At 41.8% G+C, this 18,256-nt stretch overlaps 1 protein-coding gene across 2 annotated transcripts in view; it reads left to right on the plus strand.

The window, feature by feature from the left end:
- Pappa (pappalysin) overlaps positions 1-18,256 on the plus strand; it is a 238,007-nt gene that overhangs the window by 136,804 nt on the left and 82,947 nt on the right. The window lies entirely within an intron of this gene.

Here is an 18,256-nt window from a genome sequence, read left to right on the forward strand (position 1 = left end):
CCTTCTTCTGAGACTCCTATTTCCCAGAGACACAACTCAGTGCTTCTGACTGCCCAGCTCGGTAGCCATTTTTGAACCTAGCCTTCCTCTTGGCCCTGCAGATGAGCCATGATTCTCAGTCATCTCTCTCTAATCCTGCTTCCTTATTTCCAATTTGTTGGAGTCCAGCTGGCATTTAGGTGAATGAGAATTAGCACTTTGGGCTGGGGTCCAGTGAGAGTTATTTAATGTGCTGTAAAGTAGCACCTCTCACACATTCAGTTTCATTTCCTTTCGACCATCTCTTCATCTCTCCTACCTATGTTCACATTATTTTTGTTTACTCATTTGCATGTATGAATGAATGCCCTTAGGAAAATGGAAGGTGTGAGTTACCCAGAATCCCTTAGTGCCTCTCATGTGCAGTGTCAGCCTGGCCATGAATGGGTTGGGTCAGCATTCCTCTTCTCTGTGCTGCCCAGCACTGGTAGGACTCACCTGGATGGTCATAGCTTCATAGAGAGCTTCAGGAATCTTATTTATGTACTCTATTACTTCCTACAATGGGTTATTGGAGGGAGTTGAGAATAGGCTGTGGCTTTATTCATATTTTCTCCTCAAAGCACAGCATCAAGATAACACTGTGTGCCAAGACCGACTGACTTTGTTTTTACTGTAAATGTGCATGTGTTTACGCACACATATACACATCTGCCTACAATAGACACCAAGAGAAGTCCATTGTTTCTCCATCACATCAAACGTACAGGAATTCCAAATTCACCTAATAACCCATTCCTAGAGATGCTTGAAAAACAACATTCAAATGAGGTAATTATTAATACTTTAGAAACCTTTATACACAGGAGTAATGGGAGCAACTGTGTTCAAAAAATCACCCAAAGATTATTGCTAATAGTGATCAAAATTTAAAAAAAATATTTCCCAGTCCCCTTATTTTGAAAAAAGAAAAAAAAAGTGTTTCATGGGATAATTAATCCAATCTTGTAGGGAGAGGTCTGCCAGGAATTATGGCTGATTAGTTCTCTCTAAACAAAAATCTAATTTAAAAAAATCATTATAAATACTAGCTCTTCAATCTATAAAGAGGAGGGGAGGAAACAAAATCTTCATATTGAATTATTCATTGTTCCCAAATTTATTTTAATGAAATCGACTAGGTTCTATTACTCAAAGCTTGCATATAATCTTTGTTACAAGGAGAATTCACTGTGACTAATTTTGCCATTATGAGATCAGCTCACTCTAGTCTTTGAGGTCAGTGTATGCAGGCTGGGTGCAGAATCAGGAAAGCAAAGGTCTGGGGGCACAGTATAGTAGTGCTCCATTTTCTTTACCCGAAAACAAATGCATCTCCTGCACATATGTATATGTGCTCATTCACACAGGTACAGCCACATGTGTGCAAACACACATGCAATCATACAGACAGTACAACACAACATCTGCTTCCTTCAGGGCAAGCACTCTTCCTGAGGTGAAAATATTGCTCCCTCCTGACAACAGGGTAGGAGGAAATAAGACTGTGCCCATCACTACCTTGTTCAGTGTCTAGAGGATCCCAATAGTTAATTTTTACCCTGTCAAGCCCTCTAGTGTAGATATTAATGGTGAGGGCAGAGAAGGTGGGAGGATCCTGATAATTAAATTGAAGAACGAGATAGAAAGGGATATCTTTGGTCCCTAACCTTCTTTAAGCTTTATCCTCCTCCATCTTCTCTTTCTCTCCCCATCTCTTCATTTGACTCCTCTTCTTCTGTTCTTCCATCCCCTTCTTATTCTTTTCCCTTATACCCCTCCAACATGTACATATATGAATAAGCCCATAGGAGCTCAGTCTAGACACTATCCAAATCAAATACAGGAGAATAGAGGAAAAGGAACCAGGAACACCTGAATTTCACCACCCACCTTGCTCAACACACACACACACACACACACACACACACACACACACACACACACACACACACCCAATTGCCTTCTTCATGGTAAACACTCTGCTGTTTACCTTGGAGCCCTGCAGGAAGTGCTGTGGTCTCCTCAGTCAGTGCCATATACTGTGTGTAGAGAATCTTATCTTAGAGGTATATCTTATAAGATGACAATGGGAGTCTAGAAATATGAGGCCATATAAAATTTGAGAGTTGCTGGATTCCTGGGAATCAGGCAGAGTTATAGGAGTCAAGGACTCAAACCCTCTACACAGTGTCACAGTCTCTGGAACTGAGGCTGCCCCACTCTCTTCTATACACTGACCCTCTTCTGCAGTCTTACTCTTTACCAGGGCTAGCTTGGCCTGAGGAATTATGAGACTGCCCAGGCATTCCCTTATCTCCTTTATAATCCAGCTTATTCCACTCTCTGGGAGTCTTTCTGTGGTGTTATAAAAATGATAAAAACTCAGATGTGTGCTGGGACCATGTACGTATTTCTATGTCTATGCTAGAACCCACAGAAGCTTAGGACTGCATCTCTGACCTCAGCACCCTGTAAAGAAATAGGTGTGGGAACTCTCTCCAAATTATAGCTGCATTTGAATAATTTAGCAGGCAGTTGTGACTAGTGAGAAAGAGGTACCCGCTTTGTGTTATGTGAGCTTAGAATGCCAATCTAAACTTGAACTTTGATTTTGCATAAACCTGCCACTTCTAATGATTTCCAGCCTCTCTCCTCTGTTCTCCTTAAACAACTTTCCCAAATTTGGTTACAGTAAAGCTACCCATGAATGCTGAGTCTTGTATCCAAATGTTATCAGACATATCAAAGCCTCCTGGTTGTGCAAATTGGGCTGAATATCCTATAATGAGAGAAATTCCTGGGATATTTGGGCTATGCACCTTCCTGACCCAGCTGGAATCAGGAAGTTCCTGTAAGTGAACAAAAATGGAAATCAAGAAAGAGAATCTAGTTATCTCTCTTCTGGGCACCTCAGAAATGGTGCACTTGGGTTTGGTTTAAGTGCTTGCAAAGATCTTGTCTTGTTCATACTTTGCTTCCATGCCTCACATTTCTCCAATATTTTACACCAAAGTCTGCCAAAGCACAAAGTTGATATGCCTCCCTTCTGCCCTCATCCCCAGAGCTTCTCCCTAAGACTGTTTTCTCCTGTGCAAACGGGAAGCCCCTCTTTGCCATGGATTTTAAAGAAGAGATGGAGATGCTAAGATGAGCTAGAATTCTCAAGTGTTCTCATAGGGACTACAGACCATCAGTCAACAAACCAGTTCATTAGGTTAAGCTTTTGAGGGTCAAGATGACACCAACCATTCGTGGGGTGCTGATTTGAAGATGAATGAAAAGCAAACCTCTTTTGAGAATAAAGGAGAAATGACCTATCCACAAGAAGCAAGGACTGTGACACAGTAAGCTCCTCCCATTCTGGGGCTTTCTGTCTAGTTCAAGGAGACTGTTGGTTCAATGGAGATTCTTGCATGAGAGAACACCATCACTTCTTTACTTGTGAAAAGTTTTGATTGTATTTGGCATTAACCTTTTGGGGAGCAGATTAGTCCTTTGCAACTTCATTCTGAGTTGCTGTCGCCTGGTCCTTGACATGCTCATCTATCATCATCATTATCATTATTTTTTTTTTGCCTCTGTTAAAATACAAAGCATATCAGGTTTTATGCTAGACTAATCATTTCCTTGTTTGATTAAAGAGAGGTAGAGAGCCTGTAGCCTGTGTCCATGAATGTGAAGGGGGAACATACACAATAATAAAAAAATGGGAAATCACAGTTTTGACCTCTAAAGTCAAATAGATGACGATCTGCCTTGCTCCTTTATCTTCTATTCCTGGAAACACTTGGCAAGCCATTCCTCCAGGAAGCTTGGTGTCCCCCTTTGGAAAATGAGAATAATCTCTACAATAGCGATTACGGATGCAGGATACACGGAAAATACAGGCTTTTTGAACTTACCTGGTACTACCTGCAGGTTAGATTCCACTATACACCCTCACCCAGTGCTGACCACAGTGACCCATACAGGAGAAACCATTGGTCACATTTCACCCACTTAAGCATAGTCCTATCAGAAAGTTGCTCACCCAGGACTGTGTCAGGCATATTGGGAATCTTTAAGAAAGCCCAAGTCCTCTTGCTGTTCTCAGAGAGCTTATTGTTATACCCGAGGGGTGTGTACACCTGGAAACAGTAGTCAACGACCTCAGAATATAAACTCCAGAGGAAATACCCCAGGGAAGAAAACACACAGTTGTTAGCCTACTCAGCCAGCTGGGATGACAACCAGCACACTGCATGGAAAAGTCCTTTGCCCCCTTTCAGAATGTCTAGGATAAATCATAGAAATAGCGTTTACCAAGTTCCTCTGGGCTCTGTACCAAATTCCTTGACTCTCAAACTAGTATTGAAACAGTATTAATGGTCTCCACTCACTGATGGGCATATTAAGACTTAAGACTCAGGTCTGGAAAGAGCCAAATTGGGACACTAGCCATTGAGTTCAGATAGGCGCCCAGATACAGAGCAAGCAGCTCTCACTTGCTTCCAAGATAGTTATGGGAAAATGGTCAAAAGAATGGATATTGTGTGTCATCTTGTCACTATATGCATTTTAAGAATACCAAGAAAATGGGAGATCTCTTGCAATATCTCAAATACTGCTCCACCTTTCAAGCATGCTGCCAAGATATCCAACTTTGGCCTCCATTCTTTTTCCACTGATGGATTCCATACAGATATTTCCATTTATGGACATCATTTAATTTGTTGTGTTCACACCCTGAGCTTCTACCTTCCTCCTTCCTTCTAGTGCTTTCCTGTGTCAGGTTAATCCTCTTCTACCTTTCTTGTAACTTCTCTCTCTCTCTCTCTCACTCTCTCTCTCTTTCATACTATTCATTTTTGAGATAAAACATTCAATATTTATTCTCCCAACTCTAACTGATTTGTCTTAATGTGATTAGCTCTAGTTCTATTTAATTTGCGATGAGCAACATAATGTTTGTCTTTATAGCTAAAGGAAACACAATTATGTGTGCACCCCACTTTCAATCTCTATTAGTTTAGTGTGTGTGTGTGTGTGTGTGTGTGTGTGTGTGTGTGTGTGTGTGTGTGTGTGTGTGTGTGTTTAAAAGAAAAGTTGCAGCTCAGCAACTTTAGAGGGGCAAATCAATTTTTGGTCAGGTCAAGGCATGGATATGAAGCACATGCTGTCAATAGAAAAACAGCAAGGCCAGTGTAAAAGACAAAACAAATGACACACATAAAGTAAAAACAACAAACAAACAAACAAACAAACAAAAATAAATAAATAATTGGCCAATAAATTTTAAAAATCAAGATAAATGAGCTAGGAGGGGTGTTTAAAGACACTGCAGATGCTTGGCATTTATTTTTTATCCTGAGGACTGAGGAATGTTTTTCTGAGACTTTCAGCCTGAGATGAACTGGTCAGACATTAAGACAGAAAGAACAGCAGTAATGCCTACTAAATACCTCCTGTATGCCAGACCCCATGAAGCATACCCTTTCCCATGCACTTCCCAGCCACCCTCCTGAGCATAACAGGCTTCTCTCAAAGGGAAGACGCAGAGCCTCAGAAAGAGACATGAACTCACCTATAGCATACCTCTTTGTTTTTCTATCTACCTCACTACAGGTGTTAACGTGAAAACATCTCCACTCAGAAACCTTGTCCTGAGAAGCATTTCCCCTGTGTTATTTATACAATAATATCTGCAAGGAACAAGGAGAAATCTTGGCCTCCTTAGCTAGTGCTGAGGAGACAGTTCCAAAGGCTGTCTGCCCCTTGCTTGCTTGTCCCTGCCTTCAACCAAAGCATTCGACTCTTCTCATTAGGAAAAGGGGCAGCCTTTGCCAATGGTGGGGAAGGAGAGGGAAAAGGAACATGCTGAAATGCTGGAGCACATAGATTCCAAGTAGTTTCCCCAAAGGCCCAAGGGATCTGCTTTCTCCTGGTGGTTTCAGAATAATTGTTCAAGAGCACATGTGCAAGTCATCTAAGGAGACAGAACAGAAAGTACCATGGTTTGTTACAGCCTGTCCCACTCATGGGGGCACCCAGAATTCCCTCCAATGGAGTACAAAATAGCGTCCCATCCAGGGAACGCTTGGGCTTGGAGAGACTTTAAATCTATTAAACCTTACAGGGATCCTTGTGGTCCTCCTCACCACCCCTCCTCCCCATCCTTCAGTCATTCACCCCTTCTACAAATGATGAATATTTGAGTGTTGAAAGTTTGAAACACATACAATCCAAGGGCATCTGCAATTCCATTAAGCCTGGGGTCCACCATTTCCTGGTTATGTGACATTGGTCAAGACACATAATCTCTGCTTTTCCAGGTAGGAGTGAGATGCATGTGATGTGTGATTTCTCTTCTGATGACACACTCTTTCAGAAATGCTTTTGTCTCCTGTTACAATTTCTGTGACCAAGGGGCAGACATGATTATAAACAACACGTGGTATTACTTTCAAATTGTTTTTTCTAATATATGTACAGATATTTTGTCTGATTCTGTGTCTGTGCTTTGTGAGTATCAGATACCCTGGAGGTACAGATAGTTGTGAGCTGTCATGTGGGTGCTGGGAATCAAATCCAGCTCCTCCAGAAGAGCAGTCAGTCTTTTTTTTTTTTAAAAGATTTTATTTATTATTATGTATCAGTACACTGTAGCTGTCTTCAGACACACCAGAAGAGGGCATCAGATCTCATTACAAATGATTGTGAACCACCATGTGGTTGCTGGGATTTGAACTCTGGACCTCTGGAAGAGCAGTCAGTGCTCTTAACCACTGAGCCATCTCTCCAGCCCCAGCAGTCAGTCTTTTTATCCACCCTCTCTGAGTCATCTCTCTAACCCTAGGATATAGGTTAAAAAAATAAATAAACAACTCAGCTTTCCTGTACCAACTTTGGGTGGCTGGAGACTTAGTGAGCCCCCAGTTCTTCCTTCACTTCCTGTTGCTTATAGAATGATTCTGGTATTCTAATGGAAGGCCAGTGATACCTGTCATTGTAAGCAATAGAATGACATGGAGATAAAGTACAGTGCTGTACTCTCAAGGGAGAAGGAATTGGCATGGGAGTCCTCTACTGAGGTAAAACACATTGTGATGAAGTGCTCTAATATATGGAGTTAACCTCATCATCTTGCATATTTTGATGAGGAAGGGACAGTTGGAAAGATGGTTTTCTATAGAATTATCATTCTTTGTAGTTGGCATTTGAGAGTAAATTTAAGAAGCTATACTATATCTACATTGTTACATAAAGAAAGTCTGGGTTTTGCATTGAAAAATAACTGATGTACTTTTGAGGTACGTGATGCCTGACAAATTGCCTCATCTTTATAAGCCTCAGTTTCCCTCATCTGCAAACTGGGCAGACTCTCCCCTCTGTATGATGGTCCTGAGAATGCAATAACCTAGCATACCAAGTACAATGTATGTGCTTGTTCTTACTGGGTATCAGAATAATATCAGATCTCAGTCACTCTAAGGCATTTGATACTAAAGTAAACTAAGTCTGAAGCAGAACACAATACTGACAGGAAGGAAGTTACAGATAGTAATAGAACACTTCCAGGTAGGCACTAAGAATGTATTGACTTCTTGAGGACAGTGTCATGTGTAGCCCTGAGGACCATGTTTGAAGAGTGAGTCTCCATCTCTCAGATGCCAGGGGACTTGACTTGAAGCCAGAGAGCAAGCAGATCTCTGTGGCTTGAGGCTCAGTCCTCTGAGGTCTCTGTGGAAATCAGACCCTTCTCTTGCCAACCTTCATGGCCCATCTAGGAAGATTCCTAGGCCTTCGTTCATGGTCTCCATCCAAACCTGACCCACCTTGATCCTGATGCCCATCTTCTCTACATCACCCTTGTTAAACCTCATATTCAGGAGCAGACACTCCTTCATCCTTGCCTTTCACTTAGACTTCCTTCTCTTATGATCTCTTTCGATGTTTTTCTGTAGGTGTTTGACAGTCTCTCTCTTCACCCCACCTCTCCTCTCCTTTCTTTATTTCCTTCCTCTTTTCTCTCCCAGACTCCCTTCCTCTCTGTTTCTTTCCTTTTTTTCTTTTTGTTCTATTGTTTTGTTTTAAGTAAGGTCACCGGCATGTAGCCAACATGGCCTTAGCTGTATAATTTAGTTTCATGTTCTGTACCCAAGAAACATGTAAAAAATGTAAGCAGCATTCACTCTCTGGGGCGTAATGAACGTAGGAGGCAAGCATCAGTCAAGCTTTGCTGAGCCTGCTGCTTTGCTGGTATTGAATTCTGCCCCCTAAACCACACACTCATTTCTCTAGTCTGAAAGTAAACTTTCTCAAGCCAGGCTGGAAGGAGGAGCTTTGGAAAGGAGCCGAGCTTTTGCTGGGCACAGGACTCTGTTTTTGTTTGTGTGAGCACTCCTTTGTTTGTGTTTGTTTTTCAAGGCCCCATAAGCCCCACTTTCTAGCTCCCTCCAAGTTCTGAATTTGAAAATTCAGTCTTGGTGTGCTGTCTGTAGAATCACATCAGGAAGAGCGTCCTAACTACACTGTCACTACAGTTATAGCTTCCTTAAAACTTAAAAGTCCTCAACTAGTTCTGAGCACAAGCAAACCTAGATGCATTTGAACATATTCAATTTTCAGGGAGAAAAGGGCTCCAAGGGTCCCATAAAATGTACTGTTACTGGGAAGCATACGTCATAGTTATATCTTCCTGTTTACCCCCATGCCCTTCCTCAGATAGACCTATATGTATAATGGGTAGAAGGGGACTTTACTCAGTGCCTGCAATTTTCCCCTTTCTGAGAAAGAGTTCCCTTCTAACTCCTTGGAGAGCCATGAGCTTGGATGAGCATCTGATTTGTTGATAAATACTGTTTGAAAAAGTATGAATGCTACCCGAGTGATGTCACTACAGCACCTGACATCAAGAGATGTAGACCCTGGGTCCTGCTAAGACTGAACCCCCAGTGAACTAGATTGTTGGGGGAGGGCGGCAATGGGGGGAGGATGGGGAGGGGAACACCGATAAGAAAGGGGAGGATGGAGGGGGATGTTTGCCCGGAAACCGGGAAAGGGAATAACACTCGAAATGTATATAAGAAATACTCAAGTTAATAAAAAAAAAGAGATGTAGAAATAAATTAGCAGTGCAATGAAAACGAAGACAGAATACTACTTGGCACACATCAAGAAGCGAAAGTCATCAAGAAGGATTATGTTTAAGAGGAAACAAAACAGTGACATCATTGAGAGCTCGAGACTAGTGAGCTGTCCGCTGGAACTTCTTACTTGGCTAGAAATGCCCTACATTGACTCTGATTTGTACTGCAGTCTTCAACCACCTATGATGTCAAGTCATAAAATGTGGCTCATGTATTCAAGAAGGTGCAGTTTGCATTTAGTTAAACTTAAGTAGCTTCATAGAGGCTGTGGGCTACTCTGTGCACTAAGCAGGTTTAGAGTGGACATCATATCCCATTGCTCCTGTACAGAGGGATCTCTGAGCAATTGTCTCACCTTGCTGAGCCTCTGTCTCCTCAAATGTAAGCTCTGTCTCCTCAAATGGCAAGTTCCCTGGATCCATTCATCAAATTAAATCATTTGAAATCCACAGTGAAATAATTTATCCATTTCCCACATAGGGAGGGAGAGCTTCTCAAAGTGTCTCACATTTTGTGGCAGAATAAGAGGAACACTCACTCTTTCAGTGTACTAAACCTCTTCGTGGTCTATCCCATACCACCTTCCCCAAGACTTAAAAGTAAATTTCTCTTTTTTTCCCTGAATTACATATGAGAGACTGACCATTTTGTGATAGAAAGTCTTATACATTTTTTCTGTACCAGTTCTCATGGGAGGGTTTTTGGCATTAGAATACATAGTTTTTCATTCATAAGAAGTAGCTGATCTACATGATCACTTTTTTTAAAGCTCTCTAAATCATTTCACATAGCTGGTGAAATTTAGACTCTTTAAAGTAGGCAAAGCCTGGTGCAGTTAGTACAAACTTTTCTATGTAGCCCAAGGGGCATGTTTTAGGCAGAATGAATGACATAGCTTGAGGGCTTTTTTTTCCCTTCTCTCCAGAGATGTCAGTACTCCTTCAGACATGTTTAAGGCTTAGCCATCATTCAGGGTCTAGGTCTTTCAGTGAACACCGGATTTTTATACAAAAAAAAAAAAAAAAAGAAAAGAAAGAAAGAAAGAAAGAAGGAAAAAAAGAAGAGCAGCGATTTGGGCTCTACCTTCTGTTTTCAAGTTATTTCCAGTGCCTAGCATAGGGTATCCGTATTTGAAGAACATTTGGAAAAAAAATGTTTCTGTATTTGTTGAATGTCACCAATGTAAATTTCCTGTGGTGATGGCATCTCCTTTGTAACTTGACTGAGTTAACAAGTTGGGTCAGGAAGTGCTAAGTAAAATGTTTGGGTTATAATACTCTGTGAATTTATAAATGGGGAAAGCAGGCTGGGCCTTCTTAATCACCTGATTTATCTATCATTTGGCGAAGGATGATGATGATGATGATGATGATGATGATGATGATGACGACCTGAAACTGAGAAAGGATAAGGTCCTTTATTCTCCTTTATGCCTCCAGAATTGGACCTTACCTCAAAACCAACATAGCTTTCCTTGGTGATGTTTCCTGCATTCATTGCTGGATGCCTCCACATCTGACAAATCAAAAGCTCATAGTAGGTGTTGAAGAAGTAACCCCCACCCCCGTTTACCAATAACTTAATGGCTAGACTCTGGGGTTGATGTGGAGGGGAGGTTCTAATCAGCTCCTTTGTCTCCACTATGGTGTCAAGTGTCAAGAATGCCCCCATGATTGGCTTCCCACAAGGAGTGATGAAAGCATTAGGTATGTTTTGTTCAGCTTGTAAGTGAAGAGCAATTTTTAATGTGGTCTCCAAATAAAAGGATAAGCACTAGAGGCTGTGAAGGAGTAAGGAATAGGAAGACAGAGAGGAAGAGGCAAGAGTAAGGAAGGAAAAAGAGATTATGGGTTATAAGAGTAAATAGAGGAAGGAAACAATGACTACACCAAAAGAGTAAATGGCAACATAATTGCAATAACAGTTGTTATTAATGACCAGAATGTGAAGGACTCTCAGGGTGTCAATTTTGTATCCAGAATCTTATACTGTTTCTTTGCGTCCAAACATGCCAGCCATCTTATGAAGCAGCTTGTACAGTTTTTACTAATTTACAGAAGAATAAGTTATGAAGCCTTCAGGTGGCCCAAAGGTAAGGTAGGGCTGTCGACAGCTCTTTCTGCCAAAAGTGGAGGAAGAATAGATGATGCAGAAAGGACAAATCTGCGTGCTTTCTAATAAATGGGCATGATATGCCTACACCTGTGTGCCTGCAGGAACTCTTTGAATTCCCATGCCAGTTCTGGTCATTTCATTTTTCAGTGGGGAAATACAGACTTAGCGACAGGTCTGAAGTCATTCCCTCAGTGAATGGCAAAAGCAGAACTTCCAAACCACAAACTTTTGACATCAAAACATATATAGTTCCCTCTGTCCCATGGAGAAGGAAAAAGAGTCAGGTGTAGGGGTGTGTGAAATAGTTCGAATGGGGATGTCAAAGCATAATGCTAAGGTGCCACTGCTGGGCACAGATCTGAGCTGAGCCTTCCAATACTGCCACTGGTGGAGACATATTCAAGGAAGTCCCCATCTTTCAGAGACCTTTGTTAATAATCTTGTAGACAGGGAAAATCAGGAATGGCCACTCAGCACCTGAGAGTCTTAAAGCTTACTAACTTGCTGATCACAGCTATTATCTCTACTTCTGAAATCTGACATACCAGGCCAGAGAGTCACGCTATCTATTTTTCTCCTAAAGACCGTGGTCCTTGTTCAAACTGGAAGGTCCTGGGGCTCCCTCAACAATTTCAGCAACTCCGTCCTCTGTCTCTTACATATGTCAATGAAACACATCATTGGATTGGTTCCAGAAGAAATGAAACTGCAGACAGGCAGCCGAGGAAGGCACCCTCCCTCTCATTAGAGAATCAAGAGAAACAAGACACACATACTGCAGCTATAGCGGGACATCAGAGAACATACATACTCAGTAGGAAGCAGGGCCAAGAAACAAATATATGCAACCTGGCTATGTTGGCATAGTGCAAGAGTCTCCTATAAGCATTTTAACATGTACATCATCCTGAATACAGTTCTTAGGGCACAGATCTTAGTTAGCAAAGCACAGATCTTAGTTAGCAAAGCACAGGTCTTAGTTAGCAAAGTTAGTTAGGAGAAGGCAGAGTGAGACAAACAAACACAACCTGGTGACTCCCAGTTTTATGAACTTGAGAAAACTGTGTTCTTTTATGACACATGTTTTTAAGTGAAAAATCATTCTTGTGACCTTTCTGAACAGTGTGGTGTGGTCAAGAATACCATTAACCACTCCTCAGCTCTTCCTAATCAAGAGTTTCAGTGACTGTAGCTTTGGTGTGGTTATCAATTATCCAAAGGTTTCCAGGAAAAGGTGGAGAGGGGATTGGATGGGTCTGATGACCTACATGTCTCAATCTTTGAGCTGGGTGATCAGGATTTCTCACTGTAGAACGTTGATCTAGGATTAGCTATGACTCCCAATTTAGCTCCAGGGCTAAGGAGATCATCATATTTTGTTTTCAAATTAAAGTTAACTATATTTGTAATTTTAACCTTTGTATCTAAATCTTAAACAGGTAGTTTTATAGTACCAGGATGTGGTCAAAAAGATATCTTGTTCTACAAAAATGGCTTCTTGTGCTATAGTCAGAAAATGAAATTTTCTCAATGCCTTCTATTTCTAGAACTATCGATATCCCAGGGCTCTGAAAGGAAATCCACTATAATGCTGGACTCTTATCTGTAACAGGTGATGCCTCAGGATGTCCACCTACTGCTAGCCATGGTGTCAATTTTCCTCTCTAGTGTCTAGGGTCCATTCTGGTTAAAGTAAACTGAGACCTTGTGATGTGATACAATCAGCACTGACTGATATTTTATCCATTTATCTAATATATAGCAGCTTTGTATCATGATGCAGAATTTTTGAAACTTGCTTTTTTTATAAATGTAAAAGAAGAAAGATCAGAAAACACATAAAAATTAGCATTTTTCCCAAAAATGTTATGTTGGGAGCTGTATGCAGAATAAGGCAAAGCCTCTTGACCTTTGACCTTCCTCCTTCATGCTTATGCAACTGACAACATCTGGAAAACTGGTTTTGTCATGGCTCAGCTGTGGCTCAGTTTTTCCTCTTCTCGAGGCTTTTTTTTTTTATCTCCAGAGTCTACTTGACACAAAGAATTTACACTTCAGATCTGGCTTCAGGCATAGTTTGTTTCAGTCCCTTACTTGTCCATGCCCATCCCTCAGACTTCATGAACCTTGAAGCCAGAGCCAACCTGGTTTTCTATATGTGTCAGCTCACTTAATTCTTTACAATCAACTTTCCATGGATTTAGGAGTCATTTATTGAAAAGGGGTGTGGGGACTCTATTGATATTTTTTCTGTGTTTCCTTTTTCTCACATATACTGTGGGAATTAAGATCTTAGCCCATAATAAGAGCTAAGTATGTGTTAATTGAGTAAGTAAATTAATGAGAGATCATGAATAAATATAGGAGAAAGGTCTTATTTTCAGCCCAAAAAAGGGAAAGCTGATTCTTCCAAAAGAAACCTGGGATATCTGGAAACCCATAACCTTCCCCCTCTTTCTTCAGAACACAAGGGATTCCCTCACCTTACTGTCTCTATCTTTCCAGCATCTTACTCCTGATAGTGCCACATGAGACCTGGGCACAACTAAAACCATCTTGCTGGAACCATGTTCTACTGTGGGAGAGCACATGAACTGAAGGGCAGCCTCCAGATGTTAGCAGTTTCTGCTCAGTTTTTTTCCTTTTCAACAACAACAATAATAATGAAAGCAAACACAGGCCTTGTCCCCCATCTGCACCCCAGAAATTACAAACAGGTGGCCTCAAATGCACTAGTATAGCCCAGACACTTACCCTTTGCAAGGCCTGCCTTGTACTGAGTCATCCAGCCATACCAGCTGCTCTATGAACTGGGACAGGGGCTCCAATAAGAGATCATGGTCATACCACAGGAAGCTCCAGAGTCTACTTTCCCTCTTCCCACCTCCCACCCTGAAGAAGCCTTGGCCTCTAACTTAAATGGATGTATTTTGGAGAACTAGGTGGCTTAAGAGATTAGTAATGAGATCCCAAGTCTTTCAGTACTAGGTCAGGAGTTCAGAGGCAGGCCTGGGTGACTGGTGAATGGCATAATTAGGAGCCAGGGGCAGCCTGTGAGGGCCTCTGTGAAATGAGCCTATAGGGCTTTTCATGGCTGCAGTTGTCAGCTGCACAAAAGCCCACCACCACATCCGACACTAATCACTCTCCCTTGTTAGAGGATTTACTAGCTGGAGAATCCTGAGCCCCTACCTAGCCTTCTAAAAGCCAATGTCCAGAATGGGTTTAGGCTATTGCCTGGTTCCTGTTTGTAAAGTGGGAAGAGCACATCAACCCTGTGGTATGGACACATGAGAACTAACATTTCATGGCCTTTAGTTGTGAACTAGAATTATGTCTATTATTACTATCCTTGCTTTGTGATTGTTTAACTCTCCCTATCTGAAAAAAGAGACCATGAATCTCCCCTGCTCAAGGGAAGAATGAAATAGAGAAGAGTGGTGTCATATATGATATCATTCTGTTATTGTCACCAGCTTTTTTATGGGCATCATTTACCCTGTGTGAACCTTGATTTCCTCACCTGTACAATGAACATGGGATAGGAAATTGTTTTGGACTAACACAGAAATCATATCCAGACTTTAGCACCTGCTCCTGACAAGCATAGTCCTGGAGTAGTTTTTATCCACTTACGAGTCCCGAGGCATCAGAGAAGATATCTTCTTGATAGAGTCCCAAAGAACATGAAGACTAAACTTGACACACAAAATCTGGCCAGTAAATGTTGTGAAAGAAGCTCTGGTGTGCTTCATGGATGCTATCTTAGATTTCTATAGCAGCTTTTGCCTTAGAAGATTGAAATGCCCATTTCTGTCAATGAGAAATTCGAAGCTCATTTAGAAGTGAGTGACTGAGTGAGTAGATACACCCCAGTGCAACCGTAATAATGGTTCTGAGATATATCTCTTCTGTGAGATTTAGTTAATCTACCAGTAAACCATGTTAGCAAGGAGTAGAAAACGGTATCCTAATTTCTATGGGAAAGCCCACGTTTTCCTTGTGGCCATTTGTTCAGATAACAGGTTTTCACTGCAAATCACAAGAGTTCATATTTTATAGAGGAGCAGGCTTGGCTAGGCATTGGATCTCTAAGGAGTGGGAAATGCATAACATTTTAGGGGCTATTCCCTGGGGACAATGAGGTGCTAATCAGTCCCAAGCCAAGACCCAAGGCTGGAGAGCTTCCAATGCCAAGTTCTTATTGTGAATTGTCTCCTAGGCAGAGGCCCCTAGATCGGCTGTTAGTTCCAGAATTCTAAAAGAATGAAGGTAGCGTGTCTCTGTCCAGCTTTTTTGCTTGATTGTCTGCCGACACCATACAGTAAATCATCATGCTGAAAGAAAGGCAACCTCCCCCTCCCCCTGTTCTTTAAGGCAGGCATCAAAGGGGAAAGTGCTCAGCAGGCCTGGGGAAAGTGATAATTGTTTCTAATGGTCGGTGAAAGAAAGCCTCCTCCCCCTCCTTCTCCCACCCCTCATTGTTATTAGTGTGTAGAAAGGAGGTTGGAGGAAGGGATTGGAGTGCTTTCTCTGTCTCTCTGTCTCTTTGTGTCTCTGTCTTTGTCTCTCTCCATCTCTCTCTGTCTCTCTCTGTCTCTGTCTCTCTCTCTCTCTCTGTGGTGTGTGTGTGTGTGTGTGTGTGTGTGTGTGTGTGTGTGTGCTGGATAGTTCATCTGTTAACCCTTGATTGCCTCTCAAGTTTTCATGTTTAGTGGTCAGTATGTATTGGGGCTAGAAAAGACTGGGAAAGTGGGCTTGGTGCAAACTACCCTGTGAAAGAGGTCTATGATGAGGGTTGTGCAGTGGGAGGAGCCTGATTCAGGATGCAATGCTTGAGCTTCATTTGTTCATTGTGTGTGTCAACTGACGTACCCACAGGCATCAAAGAAGATATCTTCTTGATAGAGTCCCCAAGAACATGAAAACTAAACTTGACATACAAAGGTGGCCAGTAAATGTTGTGAAAGAAGTTCTGGTGTCTTTATAACTTAAATCAAATAAAGTATTTCAATAAGTTTTATGGTAAATTATACCCATTGGACAAAGAGCTATCATCATATATTTCTTCATATCAAGCAAGATTAGTTAAAGTGTGATTTTCCCACATCTGGAATGATCCAGATAACCTGAACCCTTTCTGATACTCTATGGTCATTACCTACATCAGCATCTCTGTACATTGGTCTAGGCCTATGGTGACTTGGGCTCCTAGATTGATTGCACCACCATGGGCCTTGGAAAAACCACATCAATTCAGTGACCCAGGTCTAATTAGCCAAGTTGGACTTTGATGAAAAAGTGACTAGCGATTGTCCTTCAAATGCATCCAGGGAGAAGGTGAGGGGCAAACAAGAAACCACACTGTGGGTATATGATGCCAAGCGTGTGGGGCAAACTTGGTTGGGACGACTAGCCATAGGGATGGAGGGGAAAAGACCCTGAATCATACAAGTTTTGTGTGGTGAAATGACGAGTGTCTTCCCAAAACCTCAAAGTCTTTATCTGTCAAATGGAAAGCCATATGCTTACTCTCTACTGTTATTACTGAGGAGAAATGAGATTACATGAAGGACACCATCCCATCCTATATGCACATAGCATATTTAAAAGTTGATGTCTATTCCATCGGGCAGGGCAGGCTTGAGAAGGGAGCAAAGCTGTGTTTATGGACACAGATTCATGTCATCTGAGCAGTGCTGTGTTTGGGATTCCCTGACCCTTTATGGTTTCAGTCTGGAGTGCTTTCTCCTAACAGTCTCTCTCTCATATTTGTCAGGACCCTGACACCTTGATGTTTGATATCTTGGGGGATATAGCTTGGTTATGGAACTTCAAGCCTGAAGATAAAGTACAATCTAAGGAGAGCTGTTGGAAAACAGGGGCATGGTTATGATTTTGTGTGCACACTTGTAGGCACACAAATGTTATCAATGTATATCCCTACCTTTCTTCCTCCTTACTTTCTCTCCTGTTTTTCTATGAAGCCTATCACCGGTTCTTCTTGGTAGAAAAAGGAATTTGTAAAGGATAGGTCTAAGGTTTGAGGGACATTTCTTCCCTCCCCTAATTGATAAGGGGGCCTGGGAAAATATAAAATCAAAATTCTTTGAAATCTCATAAAATCTGCCTGTGAAGGAAAATGTCAGAACTTTCGTCCTCCTTTCTCCTTCAATTTCTATGCAATTGTATACATTGTGTGTGGGTGGAAAATAAACTGGATTTTAAAAGATCCTTTGAAAGCAAGACATTACTAAGCACTCTTTCTTTTTTTCTTTTCTTTTTTTTCTTTATTAACTTGAATATTTCTTATTTACATTTCAATTGTTATTCCCTTTCCCCGTTTCCAGGCCAAAATCCCCCTAGCTCCTCCTCCTCCCCTTCTATATGGGTGTTCCCCTCCCCATCCTCCCCCCATTACTGCCCTCCCCCTAACAATTACATTCACTGTGGGTTCAGTCTTAGCAGGACCAAGGGCTTCCCCTTCCACTGGTGCTCTTACTAGGCTATTCAATGCTACCTATGAGGTTGGAGCCCAGGGTCAGTCCACATATAGTCTTTGGGTAGTGGCTTAGTCCCTGGAAGCTCTGGTTGGTTGGCATTGTTGTTCATATGGGGTCTCAAGCCCCTTCAAGCTCTTCCAGTCCTTTCTATGACTTTCAACGGGGGTCCCGTTCTCAGTTCAGTGGTTTGCTGCTGGCATTCACCTATGTATTTGCTGTATTCTGGCTGTGTCTCTCAGGAGAGATCTACATCCAGTTCCTGTCGGCCTGCACTTCTTTGCTTCATCCATCTTGTCTAATTGGGTGGCTGTATATGTATGGGCCACATGTGGGGCAGGCTCTGAATGGGTGTTCCTTCTGTCTCTGTTTTAATCTTTGCCTCCCTATTCCCTGCCAAGGGTATTCTTGTTCCCCTTTTAAAGAAGGAGTGAGGCATTCGCATTTTGATCATCCGTCTTGAGTTTCATGTGTTCTGTGCATCCAGGGTAA

Source organism: Rattus norvegicus, chromosome 5 (assembly GCF_036323735.1).
Source record: "Rattus norvegicus strain BN/NHsdMcwi chromosome 5, GRCr8, whole genome shotgun sequence".
Classification (NCBI taxonomy): Eukaryota; Metazoa; Chordata; class Mammalia; order Rodentia; family Muridae; genus Rattus; species Rattus norvegicus.